This window comes from Bos javanicus, chromosome 16 (assembly GCF_032452875.1).
Source record: "Bos javanicus breed banteng chromosome 16, ARS-OSU_banteng_1.0, whole genome shotgun sequence".
In the NCBI taxonomy this organism is placed as follows: domain Eukaryota; kingdom Metazoa; phylum Chordata; class Mammalia; order Artiodactyla; family Bovidae; genus Bos; species Bos javanicus.
The window spans coordinates 47,269,789-47,283,136 of NC_083883.1; the positions used below are offsets into that span (position 1 = coordinate 47,269,789).

A 13,348-nucleotide genomic window follows, 5' to 3' on the forward strand; every position below is an offset into this window, starting at 1 on the left:
GGCTTCCTACATGACACTCGGGACCAGGAGTACACGACAGTCAGGAGTCAGGACTCCAACATTGCCCACTTCCTCTTGTCACTGATTCTCAAGTTTCAGACAAATAAGAAGCCCCTATTTAAACCAAGTCATTTGCAAAGAATAGTTCCCAAGTCTCTCCCTTAAGAGATTACAATTTAGTACATCAAAAGAGGAGCTAAACAATCTGCATTTTTAGTAAAACCCCCAGATGAAGCTGACTAGAACAGTCCACAGTCCTCACTTTAAGAAAAATTGCCTAGGTGGGTTCAACCCCATCCTCCAGTCTCCACATACACCCGCCTCCTGCAGGCACCAAGCACCGATGTCAGACCTGCCAAAGGATATAGAAACAAATTCCAGCTGATAACAGGGCCACTTAAGGTGGCCCTTAAGTTTTTAAATGCCAATAGATGCTTTAAAAGTCTCTAAAACCCCAAGAATAAAGCTATACTGAAAGACAGGGTAGCTATACAAGATACAGAGAATCCTTTTCCAATTAGAACCAATTCTAGGTTTCCGTAATAGCTCTACTGCTTACTACTCTATGACCTTGGATAAACTAATTTTTAACAAAGTCACACTTTCTTCACTTAAAACATGAAGATAATGACATCCCTACCTTATAGGGCTGCTGTGAATATTAAAGAAAATAAGTAATACAAACTGAGCAGCATGGTGCTTAGGTCTTAAAAAGCAATAATGCCAGCTCTGTGGTTACTATGATGATGGTGCTGATTATCTTCCATTCTTTCTCTGATCTGATTCTTTACAAGGTTTACAAGAGGGCTACTGCTCTCTCCATTTATTCAGATGAGCAAAGGTTAACATTCAAGACGTAAATCTTAAAAATGGCAGAGCTGGAACTGAAATTACATCTGTCCAGCCTGTCCTGCTCCACGGCTCTGGTCCTGACAGGCAGGTGCTCCACGTGGGGCTCTGCACACTAAGGTTCCCAGTCATGTTTGGGGAGTGAGACAATGAAAGGACAGGAAGGTCATGCGGGGCAGCAGAGGGGACTGCACCCTTCTAGATTCATTACATACCGACCACAGCATCTTACACAGGGCACTCAGGACACTTCACTCAAGGGAATCACAGAAATAAACGCAAGGACTTATTTGGATACAATAGAAGGAGGAGCAATTATTTTCCATTCTGCAATTCTACTCACTAATTAAAAGACAAATTCATTCAACAAATATATACGGAGAGCCTAACTATAGGGAAGGCTCAGTCACTCCGTCCCGGGATGTGCAATGAAGAGCAGAGAAGAGGTTCCAGCTTTGTCTATCTTGACGCTGAGGCAAGGATTCAGAAATGGAACAAGTCATTTCAAGCACCATGAGCAGAATTAAGAAGTGCAGAATGCTATGGAAATGCACAGCAAGGGTACCTCATGAATTCTGCTGTGGAGGGCGAGGGGGAAAGAGGCAATTTTCCTGGGGGAAATAATGTTTAGCTGAGATCAGAAGGATGACAAGGTGGAGGTGGACCATATCCTAAGAAGAAGAAAAAATGATATGTCACAGGCAATATGGGAGGAAGGACCTGAGAGTAGACAAGGAATTCAGGGGAAGAAAGCAATGGTTGGAAGAGAGAAGGGGAGAGGGGCCAGGTGGGAGGCTGGGCGGGTGACGCACAATATTTCACAGGCCTATGCACGAGGCTGAGAAACTAGATCTTAAGGACAATGGAAAAGTATTCAAACAACTGAGAAATGGGGTACCATAATCCAACTGGCATTTTTAAAAAACCACTCCGACATCTGGGTGGGAGCAGGCAAGACTTCAGGCAGGGACAGGGGTCCAGGAGCTCTCTAGAAACCGTTTGGGCACAAGTAATTGTCAACTGGCCTGGAGAGGTGGCTGTAAGGAGTGATTTAGACAGAATGGAAATTTATGTGGAAATAGAACTGGTAGGCTTAGATTCAATACGTAAAAGATGAAGGAGGTGTCAAAAATGACCTCTGAGAGGAAAAAAAGTAGCAACTCTAGATTGGAGATACCTGATAAGCACTGCCTCAGCCAGGTGGTGAAGGTTAAGTGTATCACAGTGAGAAGTCTTGTTGATAGCAGGCACCCCTGATCTGATGAGATGAGAAGGGCTCTGCATCTCCCTAGTCTTCCTTCCCAAAACGCGTAATCCCAGCCTAATCACAGACCAAACAGCAGACCAACCCAAACTGAAGGACATTGTACAAATGCCTGATCCGTCAAGGTCAACAGAAATAAAAAGGTCAAACAGAAACCAAAGTCTGCGCAATTGTCACAGTCCAGAGGGGCCTGAGGGGAAAGGACAACTAAATGTCATGTGGCCTCCTGGATGGGGTCCTGGAACAGAAAAGGACACTAGGGGAAAACTAAGGAAAGCTGAAGAACGTGTGGAGTTTACAGTCCTCTAGCAGTACTGGTTACTGGTCAGGGTGAACGTACCACTTTCACATTATTAGGATCAGTGGGAGTGGGGGACACATGAACTGTCTGATATTTTTGCAACTTTTCTAGAAAGCTAAAACTACTTTTAATGCAAACGTTTATCTTAAAACTGGCCCCCAGGTCTGCCTTGGACACGTGGGAGGTGTCCTTTTTTGAGACAGGAAAGACAAAGAGGAACACCATGAGCTCATTTCAGACACACTACACAGGATCAGCCTGTCAGACTCTGCCATAGAGTGGGTGGGCAGCTCTGGTGGGGCCCTCGGCAGAGGGAGTTGAGCTCAAAACAAATTCAAGATGCTAGCACACCCGTGGAGGTGAATGTGGAGGCAGCAGGAGAGGAAGAAGGCTCACTGAGAGAGAGAGAGACCTTGGAACAGAGAGAAGAAAAAGCATTACCCTTGGAGAGACCTAGAAAGTAAACAGGACAGAATGCGGGCACCAAAGTTCAGTTCTGGCAAAACATTTTTTTAAATATTTATTATCTGATCTTATTTTTGGCTGTGCTGGGTCTTCACTGCCAGGCACAGGGCTTCTCTAGCTGCAGCAAGCCGGGACTACTCTTTGTTGCAGCTCACGGGCTCGAGGCGGGTGGGCGTCAATAGTTGTGGTGCATGGGCTTAGCTGCCCTGTGGCATGTGGATGCTTCCCGGACCAGGGATCGAACCTGTGGCCCCTGCACTGGCAGGAGGATTCTTAACCACTGGACCATCAGGGAAGTCCCCTAGCAAAACTCTGGTTTTCTAAAATCCAGTAAGACAACAGAAACAAAAAGCAGCAGGTGAGTCTGAACTAGCTGAAAAAACTACCACAAAAATAAAAACAGGTACAGACTTATTGCATATAAGGCAGGCTCAAGGATTATTAATACAACACAAGAGAATATAGCCAATGTTTTGTAATAACTGTAAATGGGGAAAAAATAGATACAGTTTTTTGTAGCACAAGTTAAAAAAAAAAATCAGGAGCCCTCTCAGCAGGCTGAGGGAGCAGCAGGGTCACTGAGAGTGAAAATGAGTATCTTAGAGGTGAAGACTTCAGTTGATTCCTGAGAAATATCCACATTTACCAGTCACACACGAAGAAGGTCGAGTCAAGCCCTGAGAAAAGCCTACCTTCAGACGTCAGGCAGAAGACAGTGGAACATCCAACGCTAGGAGAAAATCCAAGGCCACACGTCATCCCGGAGGCCAAGGGGAAGGCACAGTCAACTTCTGTGAATACGTCTGAGAAACCAAATAAAATACTGAAAAATGCCCCTCATCTTTACCAATTCTGAGGTCACAAGTGATCTCTCTCTGAAAGAGGTTTCAGCAGAATAATGGGAATTAAATTCAGATTGGAGTATCTGAATAAAAGTGAAAAAAAGAAAAACCAACTCTCACAAGAAGTCTGGCTCTCAGACTTGTACACCCTTATTCAAGGCAACATTACTCACAACACCCAAAGGTGGAGGCAACCCAGGTGTCTATCGATGAATAAATGGATACACAGTGTTGTATGTACATAATGAAATATTATTCATCCTTTAAAAAAGAAGGAAATGACGTGTGGCTGAACCATGAGGATATTATGCTAAGAGAAATAAGTCAGTCACAGAAAGACAAATGTTATAGACTCCCCTGATCTGAGATAATTAGCGTTGTCAAATTCAGAGATAGGAAACAGAAAGATGCTTGCTGGGGCTGGAGGGAGATGGCAACGGGGAGGGAGTTACACAACTGTGTGAATTTACTTAATGCCGAAGAACTGTATACTTTAAAATGACTAAGATGGGAAATTTTATGTTATGTACATCCTACTACAATCAAAATTTTTTAAAAAGAAGTCTGGCTCTCAAAATGTTAAATTTGTATCAAGCCATAATGATTTACAATGAAAAATATTTAGAGCTGGACACTTTAACCTAGATCAGCACTTTCTAGACATGTCCCTGAAGATGCATGTCTCACACACACACATCACAGATGTTGGTCCCCTCATGCTCTGCAAGGGGGCCTGGACCCCACAGACCCCAGATCAGTGGTCTCTGATCCCAAGAGTACTCATCTATTAACCCTGTATGCCTTATAAATACTTTTATATTTGACGTGTTCTAAGATGTGAGAAGAGCCGGGAAGTGATGGCTACAGAAATGAGGGTTAGAGATCATTTCAATTCTATTTTCAGTGGCAAAAAAACTTGCTTTACAAGGGGGAAATCCCTGTAAGAGACTTCCATAAATTTCCATTAATAAGTGAGTGAGTAAACAATTTATGGTAACATTCAGGGAAAAAAGTTGCTTTAAATTGGTTTTCTTCATCAACCCACAACTTCTGCTACCAAAAGGAAAAGGAAAAGAACGTGACCCCAACTTACAGAAACTAGTAACAGGTCATTTAGAGAAACAAAGGAACCTCTACTATAAAGTCACACCCCATTTTTGACAGATAACTTTAAGGATGGATGGACTAGGGGCAACAATTTTCTCTTCATGAATTGTCAGATTGACAAGAACTAAATCAGTATGTAAGGAAAAAAAGGAAAAATCAAAGAACAACATGGCACTGATGCAGGCCTATGATAAACAGATCAACAAACAGAAAGCATTTAGATACAAAGCCACACATAAGTATCTGTTGAAATTTAGCACAAGGTAAAGGCAACATTTCAAATCAGCAGGAAAGGATCAATGACTCAATAATAAGCATCTATTAATATATGGAGGGAAAAAAGCTTTACCTCACTCTGTCCATATTACCCAAAATGTCTCTGTGTATTAAACATCTAAGGGAAAAATTCAACACAAAGAAGAAAATCCAGGGAGAACACTTAGGAACTGAGATAAAGAAGCCTTTCCTGGGTGTGCTTTCAAGGCCAAAGAGACTCAAAGTTTGAGTGCATGACCCACAGAACTGACATGAGGATGTAATGAAGAAAATTAAGACTGAAATACAGCATACTAGGCAGGAAAAAATTAAACTTTTTTTTTTTTTTTAAGAAAAACATAGAAATCAGAAAGGGTAAAGAATGTACTAGAAAAAAGAACAAAAGAATGAACAATCAAAAAAGTAACACAAAATGTTACACAAAACAACATGAAGAAAAGCAAATTAAAAAGAAACCATTTTTTCACCCATTAGACTAAGATTGAAAAACTGTAATACCTGTGTCAGTCAGTTTAGGGAACTGAACATTTTCCTATTCAGCTATAGAGAGTGTAGTGGCACCTTTCTAGAGGGAATATGGCAAACGTTTACACTCTCTGGTGAGCAACTATGTTGGCAGACCTCCTTTCCTAAGACAATAACTAGGGAAGTGTGCAAAATACTGAGATAAGCAATAAGGGACTGGTTTACAATTTTTATAGAAAAGTTAAGCTCCTATACTCTGGCCACCTGATGCGAAGAGCCAACTCATTGGAAAAGACCCTGATGCTAGGAAAGATTGAAGGCAAAAGGAGAAGAGGGCAGCAGAGGATGAGATGGTTAGATAGCATCAGTGACTCAATGGACATGAGTTTGAGCAAACTCCAGGAGATAGTGATGGACAGGGGAGCCTGGGGTACTCCAGTCCATGGGATTGCAGAGAGTAGGAAATCACATAGCAACTGAAGAACTATACTTTTCAGTTATGTACAGCCACATCCACACACATGCACTGGCATGCAAGGTGACCACAACAGATTTTTGGCATGGGGAGAAAACCAGAGAAGAGGTATCCATGATTCCTTGTGGGGAGGGGCGGGGGAAGAGTGTAACACACACATACACACACACATGCCCCACTTTGAGGCAGAATAACTCTTATTAAAGCAAGACAGGCTGGAAAAGAACCTCAATATATTAATCAATACATAATTCCAACTTGATTTTTAAATTACTAAAAACATTCACCTCTCAATTGGTAATAATACATAGAAGGATAAGTAGATGTGTAAATTATATTAATACAACTGAGAAACATATAATGGACAAAACTAATGTCATGAAACTAAGCTAACTCAAAGAATTCAACACATAATTGAATAATTCAATCCTTTCAAAGCAAATGTAATTGTAACTTGAGTTGGGGATATCAATACTAATATCCGTACCATATGCAGACATTCCCTACAATAAATCTTCATCTACCACTAATCTCATTTGGGTCCTTCAGTGTGAGATAACAGAAAATAACCTGGGTCTCTGGCCCCAAGTCCTGGCAGAGAGTTCCTAAAACCCCGTAATTTCTTAAGTGACAATTAGAACATCTTTGGTTCCAATATCTGGTCTTTGACTTCGTCCCTGACCCAGGGTTCCTGAAACCCTGGCAAACTCTAAGTGATAAAAGCACTAAGAAGCTACTGGGGCTACTCTAGGTGGGGGTTGGGGCGGGGGTGGGCAGGGAGATGGGCTCCAAGATGGCTACGAATGGGGCTAGTAACCAAAACAACCAAGGCACAAGTGGCAGCTTGGAATTTTCTGCCCCCACTCCCAATTCTTCAGAGAGAGGCTGGAAATGGAATTAATAATTGATCAAGAGGGAACTTCCCAAAAATCCCAACAGTACCAGATTCAGAAAGCTCCCAGATTGAGGCTGTGAACACCTCCACACTGGGAAAGCGACACACCCCCAACTCCACAGGACAGATACTCACCACTCTCTATGTCCCCAGCGACTGGACAGTACCTAAAAAAAGGCGTTCATAGACTACAGACTCCACAAAGGCGAGTCCAATATCTATTTGGTCCTCTCTTACGTATCTGGTAACAAACACGATATCTGCTAGAGAGAGAATGTTTAACAGCATTTATTAAATAAATGCTGAATGAATGTGAGGGATGGGGTAGGCTCCATAATTCTATTCCTAGGCTCAGTTGTAAAGAATCTACCTGCAATGTAGGAGACGCAGGCTCTATCTCTGGGTCAGGAAGATCCCCCGGAAGAGGCAATGGTAACCCACTTCAGTATTCTTGCCTGAAGAATCCCATGGACAGAGCAGCCTGCCAGACTACAATCAGTGGAGTCACAAGAGTCAGACATGACGTAGCGACTAAACCACCACCAGCTTGCATCAAGTTCCACCAGCGTGACAGAACAGAGACGTCTCCGCCCTGCAGGACGCCACAGCCTACCCTGGAGACCAGGCATGGGTCTCAGCCCTGGGCACCACGGGGACTCTTCCTCAAGGGCTCTGCCTCATCCTAGAGGATGCAGCTCCCCTCTATGTGTGTTATTCTTACATTCTTTACAGTTCTCTTGACTTTTTATGAACCCAATCCCGCATTACTTCCATTCCCTCATACAGTCAAAAATGGTCATTTTTTAAAATTATTTTTTTATATAGGCAAAATGAAAAAACCTGAATGGGAAAAAATTCTGCAAATGATATGACTGATAAGGGATTAATATCCAAAATATATAAGCAGCTCATACAACTCATCAAAAAAAAATCTGATTTAAAATATTCATAGTAAATTTTTTCTTTCTCTCTTTTTTTCCCTTCTGATTTGACCCAGATTTATCAGGGTCAAATTTATCAGGCTTCCCTGATAGCTCAGTTAGTAAAGAATCCGTCTGCAATGCAGGAGACCCCGGTTCAATTCCTGGGTCAGGAAGATCCGCTGGAGAAGAGAGAGGCTACCCACTCCAGTGTTCTTGGACTTTCCTTGTTGGCTCAGCTGGTAAAGAATCCACCTGCAATGCAGGAGACCTGGGTTTGATCCCTGGGTTGGGAAGATCCCCTGGAGAAGGGAAAGGCTACCCACTTCAGTATTCTGGCCTGGAGAATTCCATGGATACAGATTTGGAATTAATTTGTATGCAGTGAAAGAGTCACATTTCTTTTCTTTCCCCACATGAATATTTACCTGAATACAGTTACTGAGAAGACTGTCCTTTCTCTGTTATTCTGCAGAGCCTCCTACGTGGTAAATCAAGTGTACAAATATGAATGCAACTGTGTCTGGACTACTTTGCTTGACTGGTCAACTTGTCTAGCCTTTCACTAAAGTTATATTATTTTAATTACCATAGGGTTAAACAAGTCCTGCTATCCTGTAGAGTAAGTCTGCTCAGATTGCCATTCTTCAAAACTCTTCTGGGCATCCTTTGCTGTCTACATTTCCAAGCACATGTTAATATGAGTTTGTCAAGTTCATCAAGGAAACAACTGCAGACATTTTTATTGATACTACATGAAGGAACTTTTGAATTTCAGAAGAATCAACATCTTACAGCATTCATTCTCCTAATCCATTAAGATGGTATACCCATCTATTTATTTAGACCTTTAACTTCTCTCAGTGTTTATCTTTCCCTGTACAGATGCCTTACATTTTTTTAAACTTATTCTGTAAAATCGGACTGTGCATGCCACCACAAATGATATTTCTACTTCACTTTTTGTTGTTGATATACAAAATTGCAATTGTGTCCAGAGTTACTCTGAATCTTGCAGCCTTGCTTATTAATTACAGTAAGTTATGAGGTTTTTTCCTACATACACATGCCATCTACAAAACCAGTTTTATTCTTTTCTTGCTGATTCTTGTACCTTATACTTTTCTTGTTGTATTGAACCAGGTAGAGTCTCTAAAGAAAGTCATTAACAGTAATGGTAAAGATAACTTCTTTCTACTCCCAGTCTCAGAAGGAAAACTTTCAACACTTTACCATTAAACATGATTTTTGCTAAAGGATTCTTTTAAGTAACTCTATCAAATTAAAGAAGCTACTTTTTCCTCATACTGTGTTATGGGATTTCACTTTGAATGGATGCTGAATTTTACCAATGGCAATTTTTACCTCAATTGACAGTATCACAGTCTTTTCTGTTTTACACTATTAACTCAGTGATGTCTGACTGATTTTTCAAATAGTAGACCTAGCTTTGTAATAAGTCTGATACTGATTTAAATCTTTTGAAATCTGTCAACACTTGCTATAGATAAGCAATTTTGATAAATGTTCCATGTGTATATAAAAGCATGTATAATCTAACAGTTATGGGTGCAGAGTCCTTCATATTTCATGTTTCATTTTCAATGTTTGTTGTTTTCAATCTCCTAGTTCTCTCCTTCTGTATCTAATCTACTGGCAAACCCACTGTGATCTCAATTAGGTCAAGCTTGTTAAGTATGTTATTGAGATTTTCTATATCCTCAAACTAGTCAATCCTAAAGAAAATCAATCCTGAATATTCATTAGACAGACTGATGCTGAAGCTGAAACTCCAATACTTTGGCAATGCAAAGAACTGACTCCTTGGAAAAGATCCTGATGCTGGGAAAGTAAAGGCAGGAAGAGAAGGGGATGACAGAGGGTGAGATGGTTGAAAGGCATCACCGACTCAATGGACATTGAGTTTGAGCAAGCCTTGGGAGATGGTGAAAGACAGAGAAGCCTGGCGTGCTGCAGTCTATGAGGCTGCAAAAAGACAAACACAGCTGAGCGACTGAACAACAACATCCTCAGTGATTCTCTGTTTACTCCATTAGCTAGTAAACTGTACTAAAAACCCCCACTATGATTGTAGATTTGTCTATCCTTTGCTAGTTTTGCCAATTTTTCCCTTGTGTATTTTGACACCATGTTTTTAGGCACATTCAGATGTAGAACTACTGAATTGAGTATGTCATCATTTTGAAATGTCTCTACCTCGAATAATGCTTTTCCTGCCCTAACTTCTATTTTACTAATATAGGTACACCAGTCTTCTACTGGCTAGTGTTGGAGTGATATGTCCTTTTCCATTTTACTTTCCACTTGTATACATCCTTAGAAGTAGTACAAAGTTGTGAAATCCACGTTTTCAAAATTTAATTTCTCAATCTTTGTTTTTAACTCAAATTTTTAGTTCACTTTATTTAATATAATTATTGATATCCTGGGTATAAATCTATCATCTTACTGTTTGCTTCCTATTATCCTCATATACTCTGTTCCTCTTCTGTCTACCTGTCTTCTTTAGGATTAATCAAGTTAGTACTACTAACTACCCCTCCTTCTCCTCTTTATTCCCTTCTATTAGTTTAGTAGATATATATTCTTTTACTGTTCTTTTAATGAATATCCTAGCGATTACAGCATGCATCCTTAACTTATCAAAGTCTGCACTAAATTAATAATTTTACCACCTCTGGGACAATGCAAAGACAACAGGATACTAACTCTATTTACATCCCCACAACTTATATGCTACTATTATAGTTTCAAACCACATATATATATATTAAACCACACAAGACATTAAATTATCATTGCTGTTTTATACATCAACATTCATTTGCATTTACCCTGTCTTTGGTCTCCACTTTTTCCTACATCTTAAAGCTGCCATGCAGGATCAATTTCCCTTCTGCCCAAAGAAGAATCTTTATTATTACTCCCCTTTAGTGCACATCTGGTGTGCATTAATTCTCTCCATTTTGTTGGTCCAAAAAGACATTTTTGCCTTCCCTTTTGGAGGATGTTTTGCTGGGTATAAAATTTCAGTCTGGCAGTTTACATTCTTGTTTACATTTCAAAAATACTGATCCATTGCCTTTTGACTTCTACTGCTTGTGTTGAAAAATCAGCTGTCAGTCTTATTGCCCTTTTGAATGTAACATATAATTCTTCTCTAAGTATTTTTTAAGATTTTCTCATTATTTTTGGTTTTCAGCAATCTTAAATTTTACTGAGATTTTATTTGACTTTATCCAGTGTGGGGGGTCTACAGTATTTCTTAAATCTGTGATTTGAGTTTGGATGTTGCAGAGAATTTTCAGTCATTATCTCTCCAAATACAGATTCTACACTATTCCTCCTTTCCTTCCTACTGGGATTTCAATTACACACTTGTTAAATATTCTCACTGAATCCTTATGTCTCTTAGACTCTTTTACATATTTCCAATCCATTTTTCTCTATATATTTTATCATTCTAAATATTTTCTTTCAATTTATTACTACTACTAATCTACTGTTAAACCCATCTATCAAGATCTTAATCTCAATTAATTTAGTTATAGTCCTTCAATTCTAGAACTTACTTTTTTTAAAATTTTTATTGGAGTATAGTTGATTTATAATGTTATGTTAGTTTCTGGTGTAGAACAAAGTGAATCAATATATCCACTCTTTTTTTAGATTCTTTTCCCATACAGGCCATTACAGAGTATTAAGTAGAGTTCCCTGTGCTATATAGGAGCCTCTTATTAATTATCTATTTCATACAGAGTAATGTGTATAGGTCAATCCCAATCTCCCAATTTATCCCTCCCTCCCTCCCACATCCCCTGGTAACCTAGAATTTACATTTAAGTTCCAATTCCCCGATTCTTAATCTTGTCTTTGATTTCTTTAAATATATACTATGTGATGGGCGCAGGAGGGCCGAGAGGAGCTACTCCACGTTCAAGGTCAGAAGGGGAGGCTGTGAGGAGATACCCCTCATCCAAGGTAAGGAGCAGTGGCTGTGCTTTGCTGGAGCAGCTGTGAAGACATACCCCACGTCCAAAATAAGAGAAACCCAAGTGGAGACAGTAGGTGTTGCAAGAGGCATGAGAGAGCAGACACACAAACCATAATCACAGAAAACTAGTCAATCTAATCACATGGACCACAGCCTTGTCTAACTCAATGAAATTAAGCCATGTCCGTGGGGCAACCCAAGATGGGCAGGTCATGGTGAAGAGGTCTGAGAGAATGTGGTCCACTGGAGAAGGCAATGGCAAACCACTTCAGTATTCTTGCCTTGAGAACACCATGAACAGTATGAAAGTGCAAAATGATAGGATACTGAAAGAGGAACTCATCAGGTCGGTAGGTGCCCAATATGCTACTGGAGATCAGTGGAGAAATAACTCCAGAAAGAATGAAGGGATGGAGCCAAAGCAAAAACAATACCCAGCTGTGGATGTGAGGGTGATAGAAGCAAGGTCCGATGCTATAAAGAGCAATATTGCATAGGAACCTGGAATGTCAGGTCCATGAATCAAGGCAAACTGGAAGTGGTCAAACAGGAGATGGCAAGAGTGAATGTCAACATTCTAGAAATCAGCAAACTAAAATGGACTGGAATGGGTGAATTTAACTCAGATGACCATTATATCTACTACTGTGGGCAGGAATCCCTTAGAAGAAATGGAGTAGCCATCATGGTCAACAAAAGAGTCCGAAATGCAGTACCTGGATTCAATCTCAAAAACGACAGAATGATCTCTGTTCGTTTCCAAGGCAAACCATTCAATATCACAGTAATCCAAGTCTATGCCCCAACCAGTAACGCTGAAGAAGCTGAAGTTGAACAGTTCTATGAAGACCTACAAGACCTTTTAGAACTAACACTCAAAAAAGATGTCCTTTTCATTATAAGGGACTGGAATGCAAAAGTAGGAAGTCAGGAAACACCTGGGGTAATAGGCAAATTTGGCCTTGGAATATGGAATGAAGCAAGGCAAAGGCTAACAGAGTTTTGCCAAGAGAACACACTGGTCATAGCAAACACCCTCTTCCAACAACACAAGAGAAGACTCTACACATGGGCATCACCAGATGGTCAACACCAAAATCAGACTGATTATATTTTTTGCAGCCAAAGATGGAGAAGCTCTATACAGTCAGCAAAAACAAGACCAGAAGCTGACTGTGGCTCAGATCATGAACTCCTTATGCCAAATTCAGACTTAAATTGAAGAAAGTAGGGAAAACCACTAGACCATTCAGGTATGACCTAAATCAAATTCCTTATGATTATACAGTGGAAGTGAGAAATAGATTTAAGGGACTAGATCTGATAGAGTGCCTGATGAACTATGGACTGAGGTTCGTGACACTGTACAGGAGACAGGGATCAAGACCATCCCCATGGAAAAGAAATGCAAAAAAGCAAAATGGCTATCTGGGGAGGCCTTACAAATAGCTGTGAAAAGAAGAGAAGAGAAAAG

At 40.3% G+C, this 13,348-nt stretch overlaps 1 protein-coding gene across 5 annotated transcripts in view; it reads right to left on the bottom strand.

Moving 5' to 3' along the window:
* CAMTA1 (calmodulin binding transcription activator 1) overlaps positions 1-13,348 on the bottom strand; it is a 992,196-nt gene that overhangs the window by 914,167 nt on the left and 64,681 nt on the right. The window lies entirely within an intron of this gene.